At 46.1% G+C, this 26,940-nt stretch overlaps 1 protein-coding gene across 3 annotated transcripts in view; it reads left to right on the top strand.

The window, feature by feature from the left end:
* The first annotated feature begins 14,750 nt into the window (after window positions 1–14,750).
* Window positions 14,751–26,940, top strand: part of Akap1 (A-kinase anchoring protein 1) — a 34,021-nt gene continuing 21,831 nt past the window's right edge. For 2 of the 3 annotated variants that reach the window (XM_027426290.2, XM_027426287.2), the window contains exon 1: window positions 14,751–14,901. The gene's annotated coding sequence lies outside the window, so the exon portion shown is untranslated. Of the gene's footprint in view, window positions 14,902–15,128; window positions 15,212–26,940 lie in introns of those variants that run through there. The other variant, XM_027426288.2, reaches the window with a different exon arrangement.

Raw genomic sequence — 26,940 nt, 5'->3', positions numbered from 1 at the left:
GAGCTCTGTGAGTTCTAGGCTAGTCTGGTCTACACACTAAGCTCTGGCCCAGCCAAGGTTACATAGTAAGACTGTTTAAAAAAAAAAAACATAAAGGAAAAAATAAAACTACTTTTTAAAAACATTTCAACCCTATGTATCTTGTTTCAGCTGTCTAATAGCTGCACAGGACTAGTGTCTACCATTGTGTGCTTCACAGTTCTAGATAACCTCAATCTCTACTTTCCCGTGTGTGCAGACTAGAAGGCTGCATTAGTTTCCTATTGCTGCTGTAACAAATCAGCCCCAAGTTCATGGCATAAAACAATATGGACTTATGCTGAGTGGTGGTGGCACATGCACTAGGGAGGCAGAGGCAGGAGGATCTCTGTGAGTTCAAGGCCAGCGTGGTCTACAGAGTGGGTTCCAGGACAGCCAGGGATACACAGAGAGATCCTATCTCAAAAAACCAGAAGACAAAACAAACAAAAACAAAATCAACATTGACTTAGAATTGGGCAGATGGCTCAGCTGGGAGAGCACTTGCTTCATAAGTATGAAGGCTTGAGCTGAACCCCTGGAACCCACTTGAAAATGCCAGGATAGTAGCATACACTTGTAATTCCAGCACTGAGGAAGGGGGAGACAGCAGGGTCCCTGGGCTCACTGGCCAGCCTAGCTGGTGAGCTCTAGGCCACTGTCTCAAAAGAGATAAATTGAATTTCTGAAAAAGACACCTGAAGTTTTCTCTGGCATCTACACACACACACACACACACACACACACACACACACACACACACACACACCACAAGAATAAGAGCAGAGAAGGAGCTCAAATTCCATATAAAAACTAGGGGAAACTGAAGATGCCATGTCTTGTATCATTCATTACTTTGCTATAGCTGGGACCAGATACCTGAGAACAGTTTAAGGGAGGTTGGGTTTCTCTTAAGTTCATGCCACAGCCAGCAGGAAGTGGAGAAAGCCACTGCACTCATTCGCTCCTTTCTCTCCTTTGAGTCTACTTGGATCCCTAGTCCATGGCACAGCGCCACCAAATCCAGGGCAGTTAATCCTCTCTGGAAACACCCCCACATGCACACCCCCAGGTGCACTTCACTAATCTAGGTGATTCTAAATCCACTTGACAGTGAGGATTCACTGTCATGGGAGGCGGGTTAGGGGGGAAGGAACCTGGTCAGAGTCACTGAGCCATCAGGCTGTTGCCCCCCCCCCCATGTCCCCTGCTGTTGGGAAACCTGTTACAGTTCTCAATCCTAGACTGAGCTTAAAAAAATAAAATAAACAAAATTAACTGGCCACAGAACCTCTCACCATGTGCTTAATCCATAGTAAAGAGTGGATCATTTAACTGTTAAGACTTTCTTGGAGTAAAGAAATAAGGATAAATCAGAATGACTCATACTTGCAATTCCAGCACTTGGGATCGAAGCAGGATATGATAAATTTCAAGTCAGCCTGGGATACATTGAGAGTACCAGTCCAGCCACGGCCAACAGCAAGACTGTTTCAACTTCCTCTTCCCAAAAAGAGAGCGGGTTGAAAGGCCAGCAAGATATCTCAGCGGATTAAAGTGTTTGCCTTGCAATCTTGGCCACCTGAATTGGATCACTGGAACTCATATTAGGTGGATGGAGAGAGCCAATTCTACAAAGCTCCCCACTGACTTCCACCTCCCAACATCAGGCATACACAATAACATTTTTTTTTTAATGGCAAAGTGGGGCTAAGGGTGTAACACAGTAGAGTGCTTGCTAGCGAGCCCAAAGACCTGAGTTCTGTCCCCAGGACTGCATAAGCCAGGCATGGTGGTGGTTCACACCTGTAATCTCAGCACTGAGGAGATGGAGCCAGGAGGATCAGAAGTTCAAGAACATTGGTGACAAGTTTGAGACCAGCCTGGGATACATATGATCCTGTCTCAAACACACACACACACACACACACACACACACACAAACAGGCAGGAAAGCCACTAATAATAACAACAATAATAAATAAATAAACCAAAACTAAAGATATAGCATTCTCTTGTACTGATCTTAGTGAATCAGACAGCACATCGATCAAACGAATGAACATTGAACAGGCAAAAGCTACATTCAAATAAAAAAAAGGATTCTAAAAACCAACAATCACCTACAACAATAAAAGTCTCCTGGCCCAGCATCCATAAAACAGGCTTCAATGTGCTGTAAACCATGACAGCACAGAGTCCAATGAACCACAGGGCACAGAAAAGCCCCATTGGGTTGTGCGTTGGAGTTAAAGCCTAATTGGAGGGCCATAATGTGACCAATAATAATCTTGCCTGACTTGTTAGGGTTTAGCATGGCTCACAGGAGATGATTCAGTGATCCAAGGCTATCTCACTGGTACCTTTATTGTCTCTTAATATATGTCCTTGGAGCAAGCCAGAGGTGTCTATAAATGGTTTAGTACATCCAGGCCTCAGTGTTACCTGGAATGAAAGCCATGGTCATTTTAGACAACCTGACCAAGAGCACTGACAACAGGAGGCACTTGACATGCCCACTGCTGTAGGATGTGCCCTGAGAAGACAGTCCACAGTAGGGGTGCTGCCTGGCTGTCTGGTTTGGCAGGCAGAGCTCAGAATCCAAGAGAGCAGATTAATCAGTGATGATTAATTCATTGTTTGTAAATAGGAGGCATGAGAGACACATCTGGTGTAATGAGTCGACAGAGGGCAGGACAGATCAGCTATTAACACCCAGGGCATAGCTGAGTGGCACAGTCACCATTCAGAACACCTTTGGATGAGCATGGTGGTGCACACTTTTAGTCTCAGCACTCAGGAGACAAAGGCAGATAAAGTTCAGTGAGGTCCAGGCCAGCCAGGGTAACATAGCGGCACCTAACACCCTGTTTTTATTTTTTATTTTTTCTATTTTTCAAGACAGGGTTTCTCTGTAGTTTTGGAGGCTGTCCTGGCAGTTGCTCTGTAGACCAGGCCACCACTGCCCGGCCTAACACCCTGTTTTAAAAAAAAAAAAACAGCCAAGCATTGGTGGCACATGCCTTTAATCCCAGCACTCGGGAGGCAGAGGCAGGCAGATCTCTGTGAGTTCAAGGCCAGCGTGGTCTCCAGAGCGAGTGCCTGGATCCAAAGCTACACAGAGAAACCCTGTCTCGAAAAACCAACAATAAAGAGGGCTGGGAAGATGGCTCAGTGGACAAAGCATGAGCACCTGAGTTCAGATTCCTAGCTAGCACCCACATAAAAACCTAATGGGGTGGCAGCACATGTCTGTAACACCAGTACTGGTGAATCAGAGATAAGAGGACCCCAGGGGCTCCCTGGCCAGGCAACTCACCAAAACGGTGAGCTCCAGGTTCAGTGAGAGATGCTATCTCACAAACTAAAGTAGAGAATGACTGATGAAGACACACCCAAAGTATGCCACATGCCTATACTCCCCCTCCCACACAAACACAACATTTCTGAATGATGCCAAGATCTAAGACAGGTAGTTATTTGTCATAGAAGTGCTTCATGCCAACTGATTGCACCACACTAGAGCCATTTGGAATTCTTCCAAGACAAGTATGTGAAACCCCCCAAATATGTGGGAACTAGTAAATGGGTGACCAATATTCCATCTCAGAGGGACTGTGGATCTTTGTTCATAGCTGGAAATGCAGATACTTTCCTTTGTTATAGGGGCATTTGCCATCAAGCCTGATGACTTGAGTTCAATCCCCATGGTGAAAAGAGAGCCAACCCCTATAAGTTGTCTTCTGACACCCCCCCATTCATTAAATAAATATAATAAAAATAAAATGTGGGGAGAATACTGGAGGTTAAAAGTTTGAGGGGGCATGGGGAGGGGGCAATGTGGGAAAGGAAGGAGTAGAGGTTAAGGTAAAAACAACATATGGAAAGACCTTAGGAATTCACTGCTTCAAGGCCAGTCTGGTCTACAAAGCAAGTTCCAGGATAACTAGGGCAGTTACATAGAGAAACCCTGTCTCCAACCTATCTACCCCACCCCACCCCACCCCAGAAAAAAAAGAAAGGAAAAAGAAACTCACTACTTTGTAAGCTAATTTTAATTTTTTTTTTAAAGAAAGGAATTTGATGCCAGAGATGGTGGTGCACATCTTTAATCTCAGCATTTGGGTGGCAGACACAGGTGAATCTGAGACAGCCTGGCCTAAATAATGAGTTCCAGGTCAGCCAGCCCTACAAGGTGAGACCCTGTCTTTAAAAACAAAACAAAACAAAACAACAACAAACCTCACAAACAACCATGAAACAGCTGGGTGGTGGTGGTGCACACCTTTAGTCCCAGCACTCGGGAGACAGAGGCAGGCAGATCTCAGTGAGTTCGAGGCCAACCTGGTCTACACATCGAGTTCCAGGACAGGCTCCAAAGCTAAACAAAGCAACCCTGTCTCAAAAACAAAACAAAACAAAAATTCAATGCAGAAAGTTTATATATAGATATATGGGAAACTTAAAATTTTTTGAGATAATATTTATACCTTAGAAAAGCTTAAAGAGTCAAAATAAAACCAACGGATTATGAGACTAGTCACAATAGTATAATCCCTTTATTTTGGTTTTTATTTTGTCCCATACTAGGTGGCTCTTCTGACTCGAGACAGAGAGCCATACTCCTACTCCAAAGCCAGCTTTAAATTTTAATTAATTAATTAATTAATTAATTTTGGTTTTTCTAGACAGGGTTTCTCTGTGGCTTTGGAGGCTGTCCTGGAACTAGGTCTTATAGACTAGGCTGGTCTTGAAGTCACAGAGATCCACCTGCCTCTGCCTCCCGAGTGCTGGGATTAAAGGCATGAGCCACCAATGCCCGGCTTAAATTTTAATTTAATTGGGACTACAAAAAGACCATTTTCCTTATATGTCTGTAGAGAATATCAGAAACTAACTTTTGGGAGGATTTATGAGATTTTTATTCTGTCAGAAATGTGCTATATCAATAGTCCAATTTATTCTTTTTCTTGGGACATTTTCTCATGATGATTCTTCCTTCTTTTTCCAATATCCAGTGGTCTTCAGATTCCTTAGATGGATGTTTTTATTCTCCTGGAAAGACAAAAACAAAATTCTGCCCAAACCCTAACTTTGGTCAGTTCCCTTTATTGATAGGTTATATCAGATCAAATGAAAGGCATTTGTTAGTCTTACAAGTTAGTTTAGAATGAATGGCCACACTGTTTGATGAACTATTGCATCTTCTAATCAAGTGGTCTCTCTTGTTTGAATCTAATATTTATAACTTTTGATGGTATCCATAGCTTTTTTTCTCCAATGGAAAGAAAAACAAAACCTCTTCCCCAATGTAACAATATCCTGGTTTCCATTATGCGATCAACACATCCTTAAAGTATACAGGCTGAATTAATTCAGCAGCTTTGGGTGCTGATCTTACCTGTAAAAGCCTAACCACCCTTTTGCATTCTGAATTAGCATATTTAAGAGCCAAAGGATTCAATTAATATTTGTCTCCTTAGCCAAGAAAGAGTTTTCATATTACATGTTACATTCTTTTCTTGGAGGTTCAAAAACGTCCTGAGAAGTCCCTCAAAGAAATTCCTCAAACTTGGGTAAGCATTACATTCTAAACTGATTTCTTTATGCCGAGCACAGCTGTCAGCCTTCTGAGACATCATGAAGCTGATCAGTTGCTATATTGTAAATTTGAGGCCAGTTTGGCATACATGAGACCCTATCTCAAACCCCAAAGCTGATTAGTTAACTTTTTCTCAAAGTGTCTATTATTAACTTCTGTGGAGCTAAGGGCAGTGAGGTCAAGAGCTACTTAGCTTTTACTGTTTCTTGCTTTTTTTTTTTTTTTGAGACAGGTTCCAATGTAAGCCGAGGCTAGCCTCGAACTTCTGATCCTTCAGCCTCTATCTCATCTCCCAAGTGCTAGGATTCCATCAAGTCTGAGTAGCTTTCCCTGCCTCTTTTTCTGCATTTAATCTTTCTCTTTCTTTCTTTTCTCCCCATCTCTTCCTTTTCTTGCCTTCTCTCCCTCCCTTTTGCACTTCCTTACATTCTATTTACTTTTGAGCACTGTAGATTGAACCTAGGGCATGTGCATGCTGGGTGAGCACTCTACCACTGAGCTATATCCCCAGGTAAAACCTATTCTTTTTTTCCAGTGTGGAAGATATAACTCAGAGTCTTTTTTTTTTTTTGGTTTTTGGAGACAGGGTTTCTCTGTGGCTTTGGAGGCTGTCCTGGAACTAGCTCTTGTAGACCAGGCTCCAACTCACAGAGATCCACCTCCCTCTGCCTTCCGAGTGCTCTAACTCAGAGTCTTTGCACACCCCAGGCAATTTTCCTGAGCTACACCCCTAGTCCAATATAGACAACATTTATGTATAAGTTAAATAAATTTTTAAAAAGGTAACTCCCTGTGAGCTAAGTCCTTCATTCTTAAAAGAGAGGGGGAAATATGCATCTTAACTCTCCTGTCACTGACCCCTGCCCCTGCTCCTCAGGAGAGGACCACAGCAGGTGGTCTCTTCTGAACAAGATGGAAATGGGATTTTCTTCAGCCTCGGCTGCTTCCACTGACCTCAGGCCTTCAGCTCTTATGCCAGGTTGTTTCCTTAGCTGGTATGGAGCCACAGGTGTATCTGGAAAGTTGTCCTTCTGTTTCTGCACTCTATATTATACATATTAGTCAGAATAGGACAAGGGAAATGTGAAAGCCCCATGAGCAGGTCCAGGGTCTAGGGCGGGCGTGGAGTCCTGATTATGTACATTTCCCTTGCACGGCAATTTCTGACCAGAGCGTATTTACACTGGAGCTTATCTGAAGGGATTAACACTGAGTGTTTCCCTCAGTAGATCTCACCCCGAAGTGCATCTGACTTGTGAGTGGCACTTAGAATAAGTCTCTGAGTCTGCAGTGAGAAGCTCTGAGAGCAGCTCTGTCAGCATTGATCTTCTAACTCTCTCCCTCCCGGCTCCTGTTTCCCCAGGGTCTCATGTTACTTCAGTTGAACTAAAAATTCCCTATGTAGCTAAGAATGACCTTGAAATCCTTATCTTCCTGCCTCAATCTCCCAAGTGCTGAATCATAGGTGTGCACCACTACGCCCAGTGTAGGGGGTGCTGGGGACCAAACTCAGAACTTCCTTAATTCTAGGTAAACACTCAACCAGCTGAGATTTAGCCCACTTTTTTTTTTTTTTTTGTAAACTCTTTTCTTTTCTTCTTTCCCAAGCCCCTGTGCTGCACGTGGATCACATCAGAGTCTTGAATAGGCTAGATAACTACTCTGTCACTGAGCTACATCCCCAGTCCCAACAAACCATTTTCCAATATGCCCTTGCCTACTTTTCTTTTCTGAATTTAGTTTAAAAAGTAACAATAAGGAACATTTTTTTTAAAGGAAAAGTAGTATCAATTTTCTAAATACAAACATATTATTTCTGTGGCTCTGGTCCTTGCTCGTATGTAAAGTCTTTTTGTTGTTGTTGCTGCTGTTTTTTTTGGAGACAGGGTTTCTTTGAGGCTTTGGAGCCTATCCTGGAACTAGCTCTTGTAGACCAGGCTGGCCTGGAACTCACAGAGATCTGCCTGGCTCTACCTCCCGAGTGCTGGGACTAAAGGCGTGTGCTACCACCACCCAGCTGAGACTTTCAAAATTTGTCATTTTGCACTTCTATCTTAAAAAAATTCACTTCTAATAAAAAAACAAAACAAAAATTCACACAGCAATATAGTGACAGCATTTGCATAATGTTCTATCAGGTATTAGCTAACCATCCCCCAATGGGGGGCATTTAAACTGAGTCTTTATTTTTAGTTGCTATAGAGAAATCAGCAAGAAGCTCAATGTGCATGGATTTGGATTTCCTTTTGAGCCAGTTCCCTTGGGTAGTTTTGTGGAAATCTGGTTATTGGGTCAAAGGATATGAACGTTTTTTTATGACTCTTGTTAATGATTACTAAATTGCTTCCCCAAAGATTGAACAGATTTGTAGAGCACCAGCTCCCTGGCATAATCCCTGAGGTCTCAAGCCTGGGAGACCAGGACTTATGGTAGATGGAAAGCAGCTCCATTTTGTCACTCACACTACCTTATTGGGAAATCAAGAGCCCTAATCACGATAGAGTGAATAGTAGCACTGCCTGGCTGACTCAGGGACCGTCTCCTGTATTATCCTTGCATTCTCTCTATTTCCCAAAGAACCCTAGAAGTTAGAGCTTTTGAAAAAATTATTAATGAGGAGGGACAGGGAGAGACAGGAGAGTAAGAAGAGAGTGTACCACACATACACCATGGCCCACATGTGGAGGCACTCTGGGTTCTAGGGATGCTAACCTCAGGCTGTTAGGCTGGCATGACCAGTGCTTTTACCACTGAGCCATTTAGTTGGCCTAGAAGATCTTACTGGCTCTTACCTTACAGGTGAGAAAAGGATGGGGAGAAAGCCCTAGTAACTTTCCCAAGGGTCACATGGGTGGTACTGAAGTGTGGTTTGAACTCTGTCACCTGCTGACTTGAATTTCCCACCACTAATTTCTGAAGTGGCCAGATACTTCCAAAGTCATTGCTATATTGGCTGGAAATGAAATGTAACAGATTTAAGAGGGAAGATGACTACAGTGCTCCCTGGCCACTTCCATTAAGAGGTAGAGTCTACTTGGGTTCTGGGAGTAAGAACACTTGCTGCATAAGCATGAGGACCTGAATGCAGCTCCTAGCGTCCATGTAAAAAGTCACCATGGCTGCATAAACACACGGGACAGACAGGAGGATTTCTGGGGCTGTTGACTGCTAGCCTGGTTCCAGGTTCAGTGAGAGACTCCATCTCAATAGAATAAAGTCCAAAAAGATTTTTTTTAGAATGGTAATATATGTTATAATAGAACATGTTTTAGGTATAAAACTTTAAGCTCAGTAAGATAGGATAGATAAGACTACTCTCTCTGAATTTGCCAAATACAAATGGATTGGATATTGTATATGTAATTCTTACCCGATAATTATTCTAATTTTATATAGCTTTATTATGTTAGAGTTAAAACCCTTTTTATTTAGACAATACCTGATAATTGTTCTGGTTGTATATATTTTTACTATGTCCGATTTAATACCTTTTCTTTTTATTTAGACAAAAGGGAGAAATGTTGTGGGATATTTGTATACTGTGTAAATGGTATACCAGTATCTAATTAGAAAAAGAAGGCCATAACTAGTAATTGGTGTGTTTCAACAAGTTTTTATTTTGGCCAGTGATGATGGTGTATAACTTTAAATTCCAGCACTCAGGAGGCAGAGGCAGGTGGATCTCTGTGAGTTTGAATCCAGCCTGGTCTACAGAGCGAGTGCCAGGACAGCCAGGCCTACAAAGAGAAACCCTATTTTGAACCATCCTCCCTACACCCCAAGTTTTTATTTTAGTCAGGTATTGTGGCTCACACATATGATCCCAGCATTTGAGAGACCAAACTAGGATGAATGGTGTGAGTTTAAGCCAACCTGGACTATATAGTGAGTTCCAAGCCAGTCTTGGCTAGGTAGCAAGGCCCTGTCTATAAACAAGAAAAACAATAAAATGAGCCATGTATGGCGGCTATAATCCTAGCACATAGAAGGCAGAGGCAAGACCAGCTCCAGGCTGCCCAGGTCTACCCAGTCAGATCATCTCTCCCCAAATAATAACTCCCAGTTACAATTTTTCCTAATGTAGCATTCAAGCTACTATTAGATCCCTATGACTTTCTGGGATGATGGTTTATGTATATTTTACTCCCTTTCTCCTTCCCTCCCTTCCTTTCTTCTTTGACTTTGACAGAGTTTTACTATGTTGCCCAAGCTGACATCCAACTCCCCATGAAGCCAAAATCAAGGATGACCCGCAACTTCTTACCCTCCTGCCTCCACCAGTGCTAGGATTACAGCTTGTGTTACCACGACCAGTTTGTGCAACGCTGGGGACCAAATCTAGGGCTTTGTGAATAGCAGGCAGGAACTCTATCAGCTGAGCCACATCCCAGCCCCAGAGATGTGCCATGCTTTGGATGAGGAGAGCCAGAAAATGGTTCTGGAGAGATGGAAGAGCAAAAAGTGTGGAGGCTGAGACAATGGAAATTGGGATGCAAAGTGCCTGTTCCTATACTGTACCCTCCACACCTCTCCTGGGAACCAGGCACCTTGGTCATCTCACCCACAAGGAAGCTCAGGTTTTCCCAAGTTACTTGGTATTTCTACATAGCTGTGCTGCAGTGGTGTTTGGAACAGCTATGCAAATTAGCCAGATATACACAGCACACTGGATTACCAGGATCCAAGCATTCAAGCAGCTGTACACTGGCATCCAGCAAGCTTAGGTAGCCTCTGGGAGGGTCCTAACTGTTATCCCTCAGGGATTCAGAGATTCAAGCTAACGGGCTTTCGTGATGTGATTACTCTATCTGCATGAACTTTGCCATCATGGAAGGTTTACATTAGCTTTGTGTAGATTCCATCTTGCTGACAGCATGATTTTCTCATGCTTCAGTTCCAATCTGATAGTATTTCCAGTGGATGGGAGAAGCTAGGAAGAGTGGAGGAGTGGGACTCTGGAAAATGGTCCGTCATACCTGGGCCAGCTACACACTGAACAGGAGATGGAGAACCGAGACTGGGGAGAAATTTTGGTTACTGGCTTGGGCTATGATAATTGAGGTCCCTTCATCAAAGCCTCTTGCACAAGGGCCCTGCCCTGTGAGGCCAAAGGGGAGCCAGGTAATAGTTCCCTATCTTCATCTTAATGAATTGGTCTCCAGGGGCTCAGGAGAGGAGGGCAGTGCATTAGTTTAGAAAGGCTACAGTAGCTGAGTTCAGTATGACAAGTGACTTGCTCAAAACAACAGAAACTTGACTGTCTCAAACAGTTTAGACTTCCTGGAGGCAAGTCTAAAATCAGTGTATGTCCTGAAAGCTGTAGAGGAATACTTTCCTAGTCTTTTCCCGGATTTTGATGGTTTGCCGGCCATCTTTGGCATCCCCCAACCCACCCTTTATTTCTTTCTAAAAAGGGCCTTGTATGTTTTAGGCAAGTGCTCTACCACCAAGCCAACTCCTAGCCCTCTTTGGAACTCCATTCTTACAGGGTGTTCTGTCTTAGTATCTTTGTGACTCTACTTATAAGGCCATCAATCATACCAAGTGGGTTGAATTAGGTTTTTTTTTTTTTTTTTCTTATAAGAACCCCAGTCCTATCCGAATAGAGTGATTCTCACCTGGCACCTGCCCTCTGTTGGGATAGAGATGTAACCTCCACTCTGCAACAGTCTGAAAATCAGGATGCATTTGCAGGCAAAGGGGTTTAGGATTTCAATGTATCTTTTTTAGAGGACACAATTCCCTCCATAACAGATTCATTCCTCTGTGTAAAACTGCTCCCTGAGGCCCTGCGACTCTATCTGTAGTAAAGCCAGTTCGTTAATGGATGGGTTCTGAGTCAAAAAGCTTGGGTTGAAATCTTGACTTTGTTGCTGTGACTAAGGGATTTGAAACAGGAACACATTATAGTCAGAGTTCTTGGGGTTGGTGGAGGATTGGGACAGAGACCTTTGCTCCATGCTGGGGATTACGTGTTGAGGAGTACTAGTTACTCATGTGCAGTTAGTCGTTCCCTGACTATTCTCCTTGACTTCCCTAGGGGTATCCCTTGCAGACCCATGGGCCTGGCACATAACCAAATGCATTTTCTTTGTAGGGGAACTGGGAGTGGAGTGGAGAGCTGGAGGACTCCTTTAATGTCAACACATAGTAGACAGCTCATATTTACCATCCATTGAAATGTCTTTGTGGACTCTTCCAACAGAAATGGTAGGTCATTTCTCAAAGTTGTGACCTTAAGATCGGAGAGGCTACTAAGAGACTGACTTTTTACAAAAGATCTTCAAAAGTGGCTAGGGATGTAGCTAGGTTGGTAGAGTGCTGGTCTCCCAAGCAAGAGGCCCTGGGTTGGATCCCCAGCCCAGGTCACATAAACCAGGGTTGTCATGCACATCTGTAACACCAGCTCTCAAGAGGTAGAAATGTATGCCGGGCGTTGGTGGCGCACGCGTTTAATACCAGCCCTCGGGAGGTAGAGGCAGGTGGATCTCTGGGGGTTTGAGGTCAGCCTGGTCTCCAGAGCAAGTGCCAGGATAGGCTCCAAAGCTACATAGAGAAACCCTGTCCCAAAAAACCAAAAAAAAAAAAAAAAAATGGTAGTAATGTGAGGGAGAGGAGGAAGACAACACTGTTAGCATTTGGTTATTTTCTTCCATTAATCTACCAGCTTGGCAGCAGGTGTCTTTTTCTGAGCTATCCCATCAGGCCCACACACCCACCTTTGTTTATTTGTTTAATTGTTTTTTTGAGACAGGGTTTCTCTGTGTAGCCCTAGCTGTCCTGGAACTCACTCTGTAGACCAGGCTGGCTTTGAACTCACAAAGATCCTCCTGACTCTGCCTCCTGAGTACTGGGATTAAAGGCATACTCCACCACCACCCCACTACACACCCAGCTTTTAACAGGTGCTGGGGTTCCAAACTCAGGTCTTCAAACCTGTATAGCAAGCACTTTTACCACTTTTACCTTTAAGATTATCTCTCCAGCCCCCTAGCTTTAATTTTTTTTCCTCTTTTCTTGCTTTTTTGCTTCTCTTTTTTAAAATATCCCCCACTTTAAGCCATGTATGGTGGTGTACAGCTGTAATCATAGCACTAGGGAGACTAACTAACATGAAAGAACCACAAGTTTGAGCCAGTCTGAGTTACCTAGTAAGAACCTATCTAAAGCAAAGCAAAACCAAAACATCCTCAAATATGTGTATAAGTGTGTGTGTGTTCCCTCTTTACATAACCTTGCATATTTGTATTTCCTACCCATTCTCTTTTTAACTCCAGACTTGCATATCCAACTCAGCTGCTATTTGCAAAAGCAGTATAAAGTTAATGGGTCCCAAATAAACCAAATGCTTGCCTGCCAGCATTAACTAAAGCCAGAGAGACCTTAACCATAACAACGTGAGTGAGTCTTGTCCCTCTACTTCTAACAACCCCAGAGTCACTGAGTGCTGGGTCCTTACCTTAGGCCAGCATCTAGTCTCAAATGGATCAATTACCTCAGCTTCTTGACCAGTCCCTTCTGCCATGGTCAGTTACTAATCCACTATTTACAGAACAGGTATGGTTCTGTAAATTTGGGGGGGCGGGGTGGAGAGATGGCTCAGTGGTTAAGAGCACTACCAAATCTTGCAGAGGATCAGAGTTTGGTTCCCAGGCTCCACATGGAGGCTCTAAACTGGTTTGTAACTCCAGTTCCAGAGGATCCAATGTCCTCTTGGGTCCTTCACAAGCATCAGGCACTCACATGATGTATGTACATGTATGCAGGCAAACACTCATACACATAAACTCTTTAAAAACAATTGTGGGGGGTTTGAGATAGGAACTCAACTCTGTAGCCCAGGGTGCCTTGAAATTGTGGCAATCCTCCTGCCTCAGCCTCCCAAGTGCTGCCTCATGAAATAAATGAGTTAGACAGTAGATAGATGAAATTATATTTTCCACTCAGTAAGCATACAGTCTCTTTTTAAAATTTAAATTCACGCTTGATCACCAGTGAAGATTTTCCCAAGTAATGGTTAGTTCTTTTTGGTTTTGTTGTTGTTGCCTTTTTTTTTTTTTTTTTTGAGAAAGGGTTTCTCTGTGTAGCTTTGGCTGTCTTAGTACTCACTCTGTAGACCAGGCTGGCCTTGAATTCAGAGATTTACCTGCCTCTGCCAAGTCCTGGGATTAAAGGGGAGCACCACCGCCGGTCTAGGACCAAGTAATGGCTAGTTATTAGTATGGTATCTTTTCTATATTTTGTTCAAAAACTGCATTTAAAGTACCATGTTGCCTTTGTAAAGCCAACATTACAAAGGTAGAGGCAGGAGGATCAGGAGTTCAAGGTCAGCCTCAGCTACCTTTCGAGGTTGAGGCCAGTGTAGGTTACACGAAAGTCTCAGAATATCAAAATAAATAAGCAAGAAACAAAAAGCGCCTAGGTTTTAAGGTTCAGAGCAGAGCTGGCCAGAGGGACTCCTCTGAATGTCTGAAGGCATTTTATTTTCCAAAGTTGTTGTGGGAGGCAGTGACTCTTGGTGACCCACTTCTTCGAAGGCAAAGTTTCTGAAACCCCAAACCATTTAGAGGGAAGTCGTTTCGACATCACTGGGTTTGCGAAAATGGGAAAGCAATTTGGTATTCGAGTGCCACACAGTATCCGTATTAACTGAGCAATTTTCATGGCCCCCTATTATACTCGCAAGGTTACGGGAAAGCTAAAATCCGAGACAAGGGGAGCCTTGTCCCTCACCAGCTTCTCCGGCCTTTTCCAAGGGACACACCATCCGAAAGCAAGAACATGGGAAGACGCAGAGCCCCCACGCGCGCCAAATTCCCTGTGCCCGACGCGCAGACAACGGGAATCCATCCCGGCCGGAGCGTGGGCCGCACGGCCACTCCTACGCCGCTGTGACTACAACTCCTCTCGCGAGAGCACCCGCAGGGCGGGCCCGAACGGCGCCGGGATGTCAGCGGAGCTCTCCAGACCGCGCCCCTCTTGGCGCAGCTGGGAGAGAGGCGCGCGCAAGTCGGGGAGGGAGCGGCCGGTGTCGCGCACGCGCAGCAGGGCGAGCGGGCGAGTGGGAGCCCGAGGGCGAGGGGCGGGGCTTTGCGTCGCGCCGCGGGCACGTCGTTGCGCGTCCTCAGTATTTAATGTCTCTGTGTTCGCCCGGCCTGGGCTAGCACGTGGGGGAGCGGCCGGAGCGCGGCTCGGCGCTGCAGGGCAGGGCCGCTGGGCTAGGTGGGGGTCAGGGGGCGGTGGCGGGAGGACTGTGTACCTAGACGGTCGCCCCGGAGCAGGTAAGTAGCGGCTGGCGCGGGCACCCGCCTGCCGGGCCCGGAGGGAGAGCGAGTTGGGGTGATGGGGAGCCCGGGGTGCAGGTGCAGGGTGCGACGCGCGTGCCAGGTGCTCCGGGGACGGGGCGGTGTGTGCACGGCGCCCGCTGTGAAGCGGGCGGGTCTGTGACTCAAGTGACCCGCGCGCCCCCTGGTCCTCCTTCTCGGTCGAGCTGGTGCTGACAGATCGCGTGTGCGCTTAGCTTGGGGCGCTGCTCTGAGCCGCTGCTTCCCCCCTCCCATCCCCCGCACGTCACTGGCCTCTAGGATGGAGGTGAGGGCACAATTCCTCCGGCGCCCCGGTGCGCCTCAACTTTCCCGGTGTTGGCTCGCCCTTCTGGGTAGCGAACCCGAGCGCGTCCCACCCAAGGTCGACCAGCCTCGGTCGCGTTTACTTTTCAAAGGTCGTGTGTACCCAGTTTGAGCGTGGAGAGGAGGCAGCGGGGCGGTCTCTGTCCAAGGACTCGGTACCCAAGGCGGGAGAAGAGGTCCTTGGGGACCGATCTCTTTCCTGGCTGAGGGATCGGAGTTGAAATTGGTCATTTTCAGAGCCTCTTGTAACTTCTGGGCCCGGTTGATTTCGTTCTGGGTTGTCCCGGCGGTGGTGGCAAACCCGAGCAGGTAGGCAAGGTTCCTGGAGTTCAGTGCAGGGAACTATCGGAGCGAGCTCTGCCGTCGCTGCGGGAAGGATGGGATGCGAGACAGATCCCGAGCCTATTGGCCGTGGAGGGACCGTAAGAACCGAGTTAGGATCGGGAGGTCGAGAACTTGGGTATCTTCAAGGGGATTAGGGTTTGTGGCCCCATAAGCGTGTCCCGAGAGGTGGAGGACCTCTAGCTCGAGGTGCCCGCTGACTTCTGGCCTGTGGGGAGTCCAGTGTCACGTGTTATGATCCACTTTCCTTCTCGTCCCGGGTCGGTGATCTGGAGGGACTTTGCAGGGGTCATAGGTAAAAATGTGCTTGGGGAGACCCCCCAGACGCATAAGGGGCGACATTCCAGAGTCAACTACCCCTGTGCCCTAGGTTATGGCTTTTCCTGTTTCCTTTCCTTGGGAGGGAAAGGCAGATGGTATTGGGTTATGCAGAAGCGACCTCTGAGAAGCCCTGTACATAACGGGACCTTTCTCCCCCAGTGAAATGCCTCCGGCGATCGGTACCTTTCTATCCTTGGGCTGTGGTTAACACAAACCCGGTGGACTTCGCTCCAGGTGCGAATGGAGGCTTCTCAAACCCAGTAGGATAGGGTGTATGTGTAGGGCAATTAGTGAGGTTAAACTGCCGATCTTTCCCCTACTGAGGTTGAGGCTGCTTGGGGTTTAAATTTAACTCCTGCAGTGAAATTAGGGCTGCTGGACCTGATGTAACCATCTCTCTGTTTGTTTGCCACCTCCCTCTATACTCGAGTATTGCAATTGCCATCCAGGAACACAGTTCACAAAAAGCTGTTGCTTTAGGAAATTAACCTTCCATGCTCGTTTAACTGCAAAATCCTTCCCAAATTAGTAACCACGTGGTTTTTTGTTTTGTTTTGTTTCTTTTAAACGTTTAACTTTAGAAAGAGTCTTAGGGCTACACCTACCCATTCCTCTCTTAAAGGTACAGAGCATCTAGACCTCTGAAAGAGTTCTCATATCAAATTCTTCTGTTATTGGCATTTAAGTGGTTCACCTGCAGATTATTTAGGACTTTTTCAGAGCCCAAGGAACAAGTGAGGTTATGTTTGGGGAGCTTTTTGGACTTGTTGAACCTTCTTTTCACCTCTAACCTGTTTTGTAGGTTCTGGGTAATTCCTGGGTGTAGTCTTGTGAAATATGAAAAAGTGGCCTTGGGTTAGAGGAGGCCCTCGTACCCTACAGGTATGCAAATCACTAAAGCTTCAGTCATTTTGCTAACTCAGTAGGCCTTGTTCTGTAGGATATGCAGGTGGCTATCCAACCCAGTGGGTGAGATCTGATCTAGGTCTAGTGGGTTTGTGTCTGCGTGGCTCTCCCATCTCCCAGCTGTTTGTAGAAATTGCATTCACACTTGGCCACTGCAGGGCGACAGCCTAGATACGGGTATCTGTTGTACATTGCCTGATCAGATGCTGAGAGCAATGTGTCGGGTTGCTGAGCATCAATACTTTAAAGCAGTGTCTTGCTAACCGGTAAACCAGATTATACTTGGACCTGGCCGAGAGGCTGGTCACAGCCATAGTTTATGGAGGAAGGTAGTTTTAACTTCCGATTTTCCCTTTCTCATCCTAAATATGGATGGAAATCATAAATTTGAGACTTGGGACTATGTCTTGGTATGTGGCAGGCACTTAAGTATAGTATCCTTCACTCCCAAGGAATCCCTGTGTTTGACTCAATCATTTGATTGTTTAAGTATAAAAGCACTCCCTCCCCTAGCCTCTGACCTAGTAATTTGCTTCGAAGGAAAGAGGAGACAAATTGATTTCTCCATGCTTTGCCACCTAGCCTCCTGGGTCAACATGTCTTGATGAAACTGGCATTTTAAGGCATCGGAGCTCATGTGCCTGGAGAGCTGCCCTGTTTTCCATGGCCACTCCTTCCTAGTCTTCCGTGAGTCTGCCATGCCTGGGCCTCTCTGCAGCCCAGTCTTTTCCTGTTTGAGGGAAGTTTGCGTCTGGCATTTGTTTCTTTGAATAGTCATCCTAGGAACTTTATTATAGGGAGGTGCTTGGGTTCTGTGGGCCCCCTGCCCCTCTGAAATATATAATAATGTTTGGAAGTTGCTAATCTCTATAGTGGGGCATATTTAAGTCCTAAATCTTGCTTTATAGGGCAAGTTTTGATTCTCCTTCCTGGTGTAGCCAGTCTCTTCGTCTTTCTCAAGTATTTGGGATTGAATATAGGGCCCTTATGCATGTTAAGTACTGTACCATTGAGCGTTAGCCCTAAGTGGTTTTTTTTTTGTTTGTTTGTTTGTTTTTGGAGACAGGGGTCTTGCTATGTAACTGAAGCCAACCTAAACCCACAATCCTCCTGCCTCAGTCTTCCAAGTGCAGGGATTACAAGCACACAGTATCACAGTTCACCTTTCCCTTACCTTTGTTTTCCTCCTCCTGATGGTGCATGTCATTCTGTCCAAGTTTTTGCCATTTGGATGCTCTTGCAGTTCTTATTTGTAAACATTCTGTTCCCTGTCCTGTATACTGGCCACTTGGGTTCACTCAGTCATGTCATTGAGGCCCATTTGCATCAGGAGCAAAGAAAGGCAACAAGGTGACTTCTGGAGGAAAAGCATGTAGTGTTCAGGATAGAAGGAGGCCTGTCACTGCTGGCCTTAGCTGGCAGAGTTCAGGGCTTGCTGTCAAGCTCCGACCAGCCTATTTATTGGCCGGTAAAAGAGACTTGGTGAGTTAAAGGCATTAACGGTGTTCTGATTATGGGCTGGCGGCGGGTGGGGGAGCAAGAGAGCGCAAGTGAGAGTGCTGGTAGTCTCAGGCTTATACCTAAAAAAGTATTCTGCTTATGCCTTGGGAGTTAGGGCAAGGTACTTGGGGGCTGCTAGAGGAATGTGGTTGGACTGCCACGCTGGGCAGTGCAAGTCATGGACATTTCATCACCATAAAGTTTTGGTTGGTGTAGGTCTAGAATATTCTTTGTCCTACTCCAAAATCTTACTTGTCGAACTTGTAAATCTCTATAAACCACATGTTTGGGTTTTAGAATTAATAGTTCACAAATCCACTGCTTTGGTTAACAAGTCTTTTTTCCTTTTTTTTTTTTTTTTTTGTGGTTTTTCTCGAGATAGTGTTTCTCTGGAACTAGCTCTTGTAGACCAGGCTGGCCTTGAACTCAAAAAGATCCTCCTGCCTCCACCTCCTGAGTGCTGGGACAAAAGGCGTGCACCACCATCGCCTGGCCTAAAAAGTTTTTCTTTTCATGGAATGTTAAACAAGTTCTGGTCTACAGTAGTAGGGAGGTAGTCCCTTAGGAAATTGAGAAATGAATTTAGTGAGAGGCCTGTGGACACGAGCATGGAGTGGAGCAGTCAGACTTGAGAGCTCTGCTCATTACTATAAAGGGCCTTATTGGTTCTCTAAGACCTGTCTGAGTCCTTGGTCTCCAAAAATTATGTCACCAGACCTGTGTGAAACCTTTCTGCTAAAGCAGTTTGAATTTTTATCCCGTGCCTGTAATACTTTTTTTTGAGACAGGGCCTGCCTGTGTGTCTCAGGCATGTACTATATAGCCCCCAGCTGGCCTCAGATCATTGTCAGAACCTCCCAAGTGCTGAGATTACAGACATGAGCTACTGTGTCTGACTTCCTACCAGTCCATCTTAATGTTAAGAGGTGTCCTTTTACACAATGGGAAAGGGATGGCCTCGGTGTTGATCCTGAAATGTTGATGTGGGAAGAACCTGTGGAGAGTGGACAAATGACTAGTTAACCCCACATAGGGATCACAGGGCAGACCAAAGTGTGGATACCATTTAAGTCCAGCTTGGTGAACCAGTGAGTTTTATTGGGGCTACTTGCAGAAATAGAGTGAGGGGCTATTTACAGGAGCAGAAACGACTCAAAGACAGTTTCATCACCAAGGCTTACCCCAGCACGTGTGACAGCTCAAAGAAACTGGAAACCTGGAGCACACTGCACAGCCTACAGGCAGCTCAACAGGTTGGGGAGTGTCCTTTCCAAGTGACTCTGGTCTAAACTTCTTCCCATACAGCTTGGCTGCTTTCAGGCTTCCTCCAGGCGGCTAGTGTGGTCTCAGAACCTTCTCTGCTGCTCTCTTCCAAGTCTTCCTTGTGGCTCAGCCTTTTTTCCCTCTGAGAGAGACTCTCAGCTTTTGTAATTTACTCTCAGGGAGGAAGGAGCCTAGTGAATCTGTTCAGTTTCAGGGAGTTCTTAGAGCTAATTTTTAGAGGTTTACATCCCTGTTTAATTAAGTAGCTCCCCTGCAGGATGGAATGTTTTGATCTGGGAAGAAACTTGAATCAGGTCCTGGGTCTGCTTTGTTTGGACCTTTCCAAAGTAGCCTTGAATTTAATGATACAAACGTGCAGCCTGCATTTGATGAGCACCTATTAGAATGTTCTATATTAATTTATTTATTTAATGAAATAGGGGTCCTACTGTGTTGTCATGGCTGGTCCCAGGCTCCTGGGCTCAAGGAATCTCCTTCAGCTTCCCAAGTAGCTAAGACTACAGGTGCATATCATTATAATTACTTAGGTGGTTTCTTCCTTCCTTCCTTCCTTCCTTCCTTCCTTCCTTCCTTCCTTCCTTCCTTTCTGTTTTTCGAGACAGGGTTTCTCTGTAGCTTTGTAGCCTATCCTGGCACTCGCTGGCCTCGAACTCACAGAGATCCTCCTGCCTCTGCCTCCTGAGTTCTGGGATTAAAGGCGTGTGCCACCAATGCCTGGCTCTTTTTTTTTTTTTAAACCATGATGTTTTTATCCTTTCATCTCCGAGGTTAAGTATCTCTAGTTTGAAACTGAGACCCCCAAAGAGGGTGGGTAAGTAAGTGACGCCCAGGACACTCCCAGTTTTGGGTTGGCTTTGGATCTGAGTTGATGCATTTTTTACTTCCCCATACCTGTCTGTCTTTGAGACTGTATTTACTGCTCCATTAACACCCCCCCCATCCACAATGTGAAACTGGAGTTTTCAAGAATGGAAAGTTTATCCCACAGCCTGAGCCTGTTAAGTATTTATTTTGAGTCAGTTAAGCCTCATTACAACCCCATGGAGCTATTCAGGTCCCATTTCACAGGGAACTGAAGTTCAGATCTTATTCTTTTAACTCTTTACAAAGCCCTGTCATCATTAGGGAAATGCACCTTTGAAATACAGGAGTAATTACTAAATAAGAAAGCCCCAGGGTCTGGGAAACTGAGCGGGTTGCAAGACAACCTTGAAGTCACTCATTCCTTGGCTAATAATAACATTGCCTGTCAGACCTCATGTGGAGGTCATGAGACTATCCCCTGGCCCTCCGTGGGCTGTTACCCAAGAGAGGAGGAGACAGCAAGATCATCCAAGGCAGCCCCCAGACCCTTCTCTCCAGCCTTGGTCTGGCTGTGCCTTTGTGAGGTTGAGAGATGGCACCCTGTTTGGAGGTAAGGCAGCTCTTGTCTGCTGTTCATCTCTTCCTTGTCACTCCAGCAGAGGTGGAGCAGGAATGACTTCTGACTTGTCTAGCTGTCCTGGAGAGAGACCAGCTCTTGAGAATAACCTCCCAGTTTTGTCCTTTGGCTTTGGTGTGACCCATGCCACTAAGCTTGTGGTTATTTTTAGCAGGTGGCATCCTTCAGGAGAGTCAAGTGCATGTGGCTGTAAGTGCCCAGGACAGGTCCTATGGGGAGGAGTCTAAAGCCACCCTTAGAAACTGCTGTAGCCTCTGAGCACTGGCCCATTAAGAAGTCTCTGAGGTTATCTTTTCTAGTCTGGGTTTGGGGCAGGACCAGACAGGTATGTGATCGAGGCCCATCAGTGAGCCAGGGAGATGGGTCAGGTACTATCTTAGGAAATGAGCCCCTTAACACCCCAGTAGAGAATTTCCAGGAAAACCGTATTAACCCCTTTTCCCCACCCATCCCTGCCTTTAGGTGAAGTTGCTCAAACCTGAGGGCTGGCCACTAAGTAGCATAAAAAGTCTGAAGCTACTTGTTGACTGGCAGTCCAATTACTGGTGTCTTCTGACTTTCATCAAAATACAAACACAGGAGGTAGTGATGTGTCCCTCGTCTGCCTCTGAGGCACATGAGCAGCCCACACCCCCTACCCCTACTAGGAATTTTTTTGCTGGGAGGCAGCCACTGAGGCGGAAGAGGGATGAAAAGGAGTTTGACAAGTTTGCCATGTTCCTCATAGTTTTCTTTCCGCTCTCCCCCTTCCTCCTTTCCTCTGGCTCAGCTGCCAACTCCAGCCCATCTATCTGTTTCTGATTAAGAAAGCTTCAAGCCATATAAGGCCCTCTGTGGCCTATGGTTTATGTTGGCTAGAGAGCAAGGTTGTTGTTGCAAGGTCTGACTCAAGGACTAGTGAGAGCTTATGTGAGGGTGTGTATGTGTGTATGTGTGTGTATGCATGTGTGCATGTGTATTACTGTACGTGGGTGCATCTATCTCTAGGTCACATGCTAGTGAGCAGTGGCTCACTAGGCTAATGTGTAGAGAGGCTACAAGACTTCCTACCAAGCACATTTGCTGAGATTTTGGGTAAAAAATAATCCAGTTTACCCAAAGAATATACCTGTTGTGTTTCTAGCTGGGGGCATCATGATTCTGGAGGCAGTTTATGGATTTAGAACAAAGCACCCTCTAGGACAGTTGCCTCTTTGGAAGTATGTTCCTGCATGTTTTTGTGAGTCACATGATTCCTTAAGTTTAGCTTCTGTGAGGGATGTGGAGCCAGCCATTACTCTGACCCTCTCTTGGCCTCTTCTTGCTGTCCCTTGAGCTAGCCAAGCTTGTTCCTGCCTGAGGACTTTGGCACGTTTTCTCTGCCTGGGGCTTTCTCTCCCTCTCTGAACCACCTTCATCCTGGCATGGCTCCCTACCATTTCAGTTCCGAAGCTCTGATGGCCTTGCTTCCAAGAGGCATTCTCTCATCCTTCTGCATAGTGCTTCCCACCCCATAGACTCTCCCTAGCCTTTCTCATCTTAACTGCAGGGCCCAGAAAAGACAAGGAAGCTTTTCTTAGCCTTCACATTACTTTTACATGGATGGGGCATGTGCCAGGGGTGCCGTAGGGCTCTGTGCTCTCAACCAGTTCAGAGCCGACAGGCATATCAGGTTCTTCATTGTACTGTCTTATCTGAAAGTTGAGTCTACATCCCTTCCTCCACCTTTGCTGCCTGAGACAACTCTCCCCAGCCTCCATGGAGCTAGCTCACAGTGGGTATCACCTTTATTAAATGATGGGTCCTGCTATGTTAAGGGTGTGGGGAGCCTGTTGCCATGATTCCCCAAAGCTCTATCAGTAAGCGTGTTCTCTTCTTGGTTTTTACTTCTGTGTTAGTTTAGGGATATCTGAAGCACAAATGCCATCAGTTATGAGAAAAGAGCATTACATGTTTGTATGTGAATTGACACTACTGCATATTTGTCTTGGTTAGCAAGAAACACTGTGTGGTAACCGAGCATCCACTACCACTTGACCTAATTTAAGCATGAAGTGTTAGATGGCCACGGTGACATATACATGTCATCCCAATGCTTGGGAGGCTAGGCAGGAAGGGAGGTTATGACTTAAAGATTTAAAGTCAGCATGAGCAATATAGTGAGAACCTGCCTCAAAAACCAAACCAAGACTCTAGATCAACAGGGAAGTCTGTTACAGCACTGCTTATGGAAAGAGAGATGTTTATTATTGTTCTGGGGATTGAACCCAATGCCTTGGCAGCCACACTGGCTTTTTGATTATGTACAAAGTTTGAAAGGACAGTCCTTTGCTGGGGCTGTAACTCGCTGGTACAGGGCTTTCCCAGAATACACCAGACAGACCCCGGGTATGATCCCCAGATAAGTCATTGTCCTATGAGAGTACTTGGAAAGTTGCCTTGAGCCTTGTCTCCTTCCTTTCTTTTTCTCTCTCTGTATCTTTCTAATTGTGTCCAAGGAGACCAGAGAGAGGGTGTTCCCTGGAGCTGGACTCACAGGTGGTTGTGAGCCACTTAGTGTGGGTGCTGAGACCTGAACTCAGGTCCTCTGTAAGAGCAGTACATGCCTGTAACTGCTTGAGCCATCACTCTAGCTTTTCTAACTGTCCTGTTGACCTGTTACTAGTCTTCTTCCCTCCCTCCCTCCCTCCCTCTTTAGATAATACTGTCTGGTTTTCTACTGTGAAAGAGAGTGAGTGTTCATTCCTACACCTACCTTCTTTTCCCATTTTCTCAGTATAGAAGTAGCATAATTTGATAGTTGTTATTCATAAACATTATTTGTGGCTACAAAGTTCTCGGTTTCTCATTTCCCCCCTTTTTCACTATGTAGCCCAGGCTTGCCTGGTATTCACCATCCTCCTGCCTCAGCCCCCAACCCCACCCCAAGTACTGGGATTATACATAATACACCATCATGCCTCCCCTTACTTGCATTCTATACTTTTCTGTGTCTTTACTAGCTCCCTGCTTTTCCCGAGCCTCTGCCTTTGTGGCAGGCTTTATACCATTGGTGGGGAAGGCTTTTGTGATTAGACATACTAGGTCCTCCTAAGAGTGTGTTGCTCTGGGGATATATCCCTTTCTGTTGGTTCTGCCGCCTCTTCTTCCTGGGAATTCTGTCTGCTGTGTTCCTTCCTGGATTTACTCCCATGTCTTGGTGGAACACATCCTCTAGTGTCTTGCTGAGAAAGTGTGTGTACATAGGTGGGTGACTAGCAAGAAGGATGCTGACATGTGCAGAGAGCAGGTACCTTCAAAGGTGTGCACTGGGGGATGTGACTGAATACAGGACTGCTCAGCAAGGACAACTAAGCCAGGAGGTCCCTTCCCCCAAGCTAACAGAAAGCTTTACCTTTGGGAGTTATGAAGGAGAGAGGTGATCTGGATTTGAGCACCCAGATAGTGGTGAAAGTGGCTATTGAGTGCAACCCAACTGTGTCCCTGGCTCCTCAGCATCCAGTCTGAAGTCCCTTCATCTCCACACAAGGACACTAGAACATCCCCACCTGAGGAAAATGGCACTCTGTTTTCTGCTTGTTCCTCCGACCACCATACACTTTTCCTGTCCTTTGGACCAGTCAGTGGCAGTGTGGGCAGCTCCCTAGGGAAGAGGTCATAGGTTTTGAGCTCAAAAGCTGTGGGAAGTTCAGTTTCTCATTCATTTCTGCCCCCACACTGCCTGGTACTTGGAGTTGCCAATAAATATTGATTTATTCCTCTTAAGCCTTTATGATTTCTTGATTGCTGGCATTGCATTGGTTGTTGGCTATGCATCAATATCTTTTTCTTGTCTCTTGTGAAGGCAACACACCATCTTCTGTTTTTTATTTGCTTGGTCTCTTAACTGATGATCCTCCTGTCTCAGCCTCTGGGATTAGTGCTGGGATTATGACCTCTTAAGTATGCTTGTCCTCAATCTCATACCTCCGGTGCTGGCCCATGTGGTGCCTTCTGTAGTGAAGTGGAAACTCCTCGTACCTAGGAATACATTCCTGCATCTGCTTTGCCATACCCCCCCCCCCGACAGAATTCACTCGTTAAGCCAAGTAATAATAACCTAAGACAAGGGCCAGGGTGGACTGGACAGTCTTTAAAGTTTTCAAAACCACACACTACCCCAGGTGAAGTAACTGGGGAGCCCACTGTAGGAGAGCTTGACTGTTTTCCACATCACTGGAGAGGACTGAGGCTGGACCTGTCAGCAGAGGAGAGAGGCAGATGCTATTCTTGTGTGGTTGGTTCCCTCTGTTACCAAGTTTTCTTCTCTAGCCTTTATTTTTATTTTATGTGTGTGGGTGCTTTGCTTGCATCTGTGTGTATGCACCATGTTCATACAGTGCCTTCAGGAGGCAGAATAGGGTATTGGGTCCCCTGGGACTAAAGTCGCAGAGGGTTTTGAGCCACTGTGTGTAGGTACTGGGAATTGAACCCAGAACCTCTGTAAGAACAGCCAGTGTTCTCAACAGCTGAGCCATCTCTCCAGCCCTTGTTACCAAATTCTCTAAACTGGGCTGGCAAGGAAGACACAGTGTCTAGAATGGCAGTTTTGACTTCCAGTTCTTCTTACCTGGGCCTCTTGGTTCTATACCTTAGTTTTCCTTTTTGGCCAGAGAAGTTTCACCAAGCAGGTCTTCCTCTTAGATGTTATGTTAAGCTTCTGTCCTTCTACTGTGAAGCAGGCTGAGAAAGCATTCCTTCAAGTCCTGATAGCTGGCCTACCTATGCAAGGAGTCAGAGCTACCCTAGGGTGCATCTGTCTGTCTTGTCTGCCTGCCAGCCTGCTTGCTTGCTGTCCTGCAAGGCTGTCATAATGGAGGGTGTAGGGCTAACTGGGGGCAGGCCAGCTAGCCCATTATGAGCTAACTCAGAATCTTGAGGGTGCTCTCATGAGTCACAGCTTGCTCAGCCCCCCCCAGGGATGAAGGGAACACCGGCGCTAGGCTAAGACCGGCACTCCTGAGGCATGGCTCCATCACTGTGATCCTGGGCCCCAGCCATGCTACTGTGGGAGAGTGGCCCCGGCTCACCATCACCTCCCCTGCCTCAGTGGCAAAAGTGTACTCGGCCAGCAAGGTAGGTGCTGGCCTCTCATGTCCTGGCGTTTTCTGGGAAGACCCTCTGGTACTGTACTGGGCTGTGGCCACCAGGATATGGATATTTAAATTAACTGTACATTAGATTAGAAATGGAGTTATTCAGTCACATTTTGTCATATTTCAAGTGCTCAGTAACCTCAGTAACCTGTGGCTAAGTGGCAGGCTGCCAGTGTTGGACAGTCGTCACCACATGGGGATTGCCCAGCCATCACCTCTGGTGATCTGCCCTACTTTGACCAGGCTGCCACAGCCTTGACTATAAAGGTCACAACTTATTTTGCCAGGCCTTCTCACCAGCTCTTTAGATCAGCTGCTAGGACACCTTCAGGCTCTACCCAGGGACTTTGCTCCTCTGTCCTACTGGTAAAGACATCAGAAGCATATAATATCATTTCTCTCTATCTATTGCAACCTATAGAAATCTTGGCCTTAAAAAGAGTATTTATAGGCCTGGCATTGGTGGCACACGCCTTTAATCCCAGCACTCGGGAGGCAGAGGCAGGCGGATTTCTGTGAGTTCGAGGCCAGCCTGGTCTCCAGAGCGAGTGCCAGGATAGGTGCCAAAGCTACACAGAGAAACCCTGTCTCGAAAAACCAAAAAAAATATAATGTTTTGTCTGCATATATATGTGAAAACTGCATGTGTGCCTGGTGCCTAGAGAGGCCAGAAGATGATGTCAGAAACCCTGGAACAGATGGTTATACACTTCCTTATGTGTCCTGGGAACCAAACCCTAATCCTGGTCTTCAAAAAAGCTTTCATGGTGTGTGTTTGAGTCC

This window comes from Cricetulus griseus, chromosome 7 (genome assembly GCF_003668045.3).
Source record: "Cricetulus griseus strain 17A/GY chromosome 7, alternate assembly CriGri-PICRH-1.0, whole genome shotgun sequence".
Taxonomy (NCBI): Eukaryota; Metazoa; Chordata; class Mammalia; order Rodentia; family Cricetidae; genus Cricetulus; species Cricetulus griseus.
The sequence above is the reverse complement of the archived record's forward strand: the minus strand, read 5'-3'. Positions and strand labels throughout refer to the sequence as shown.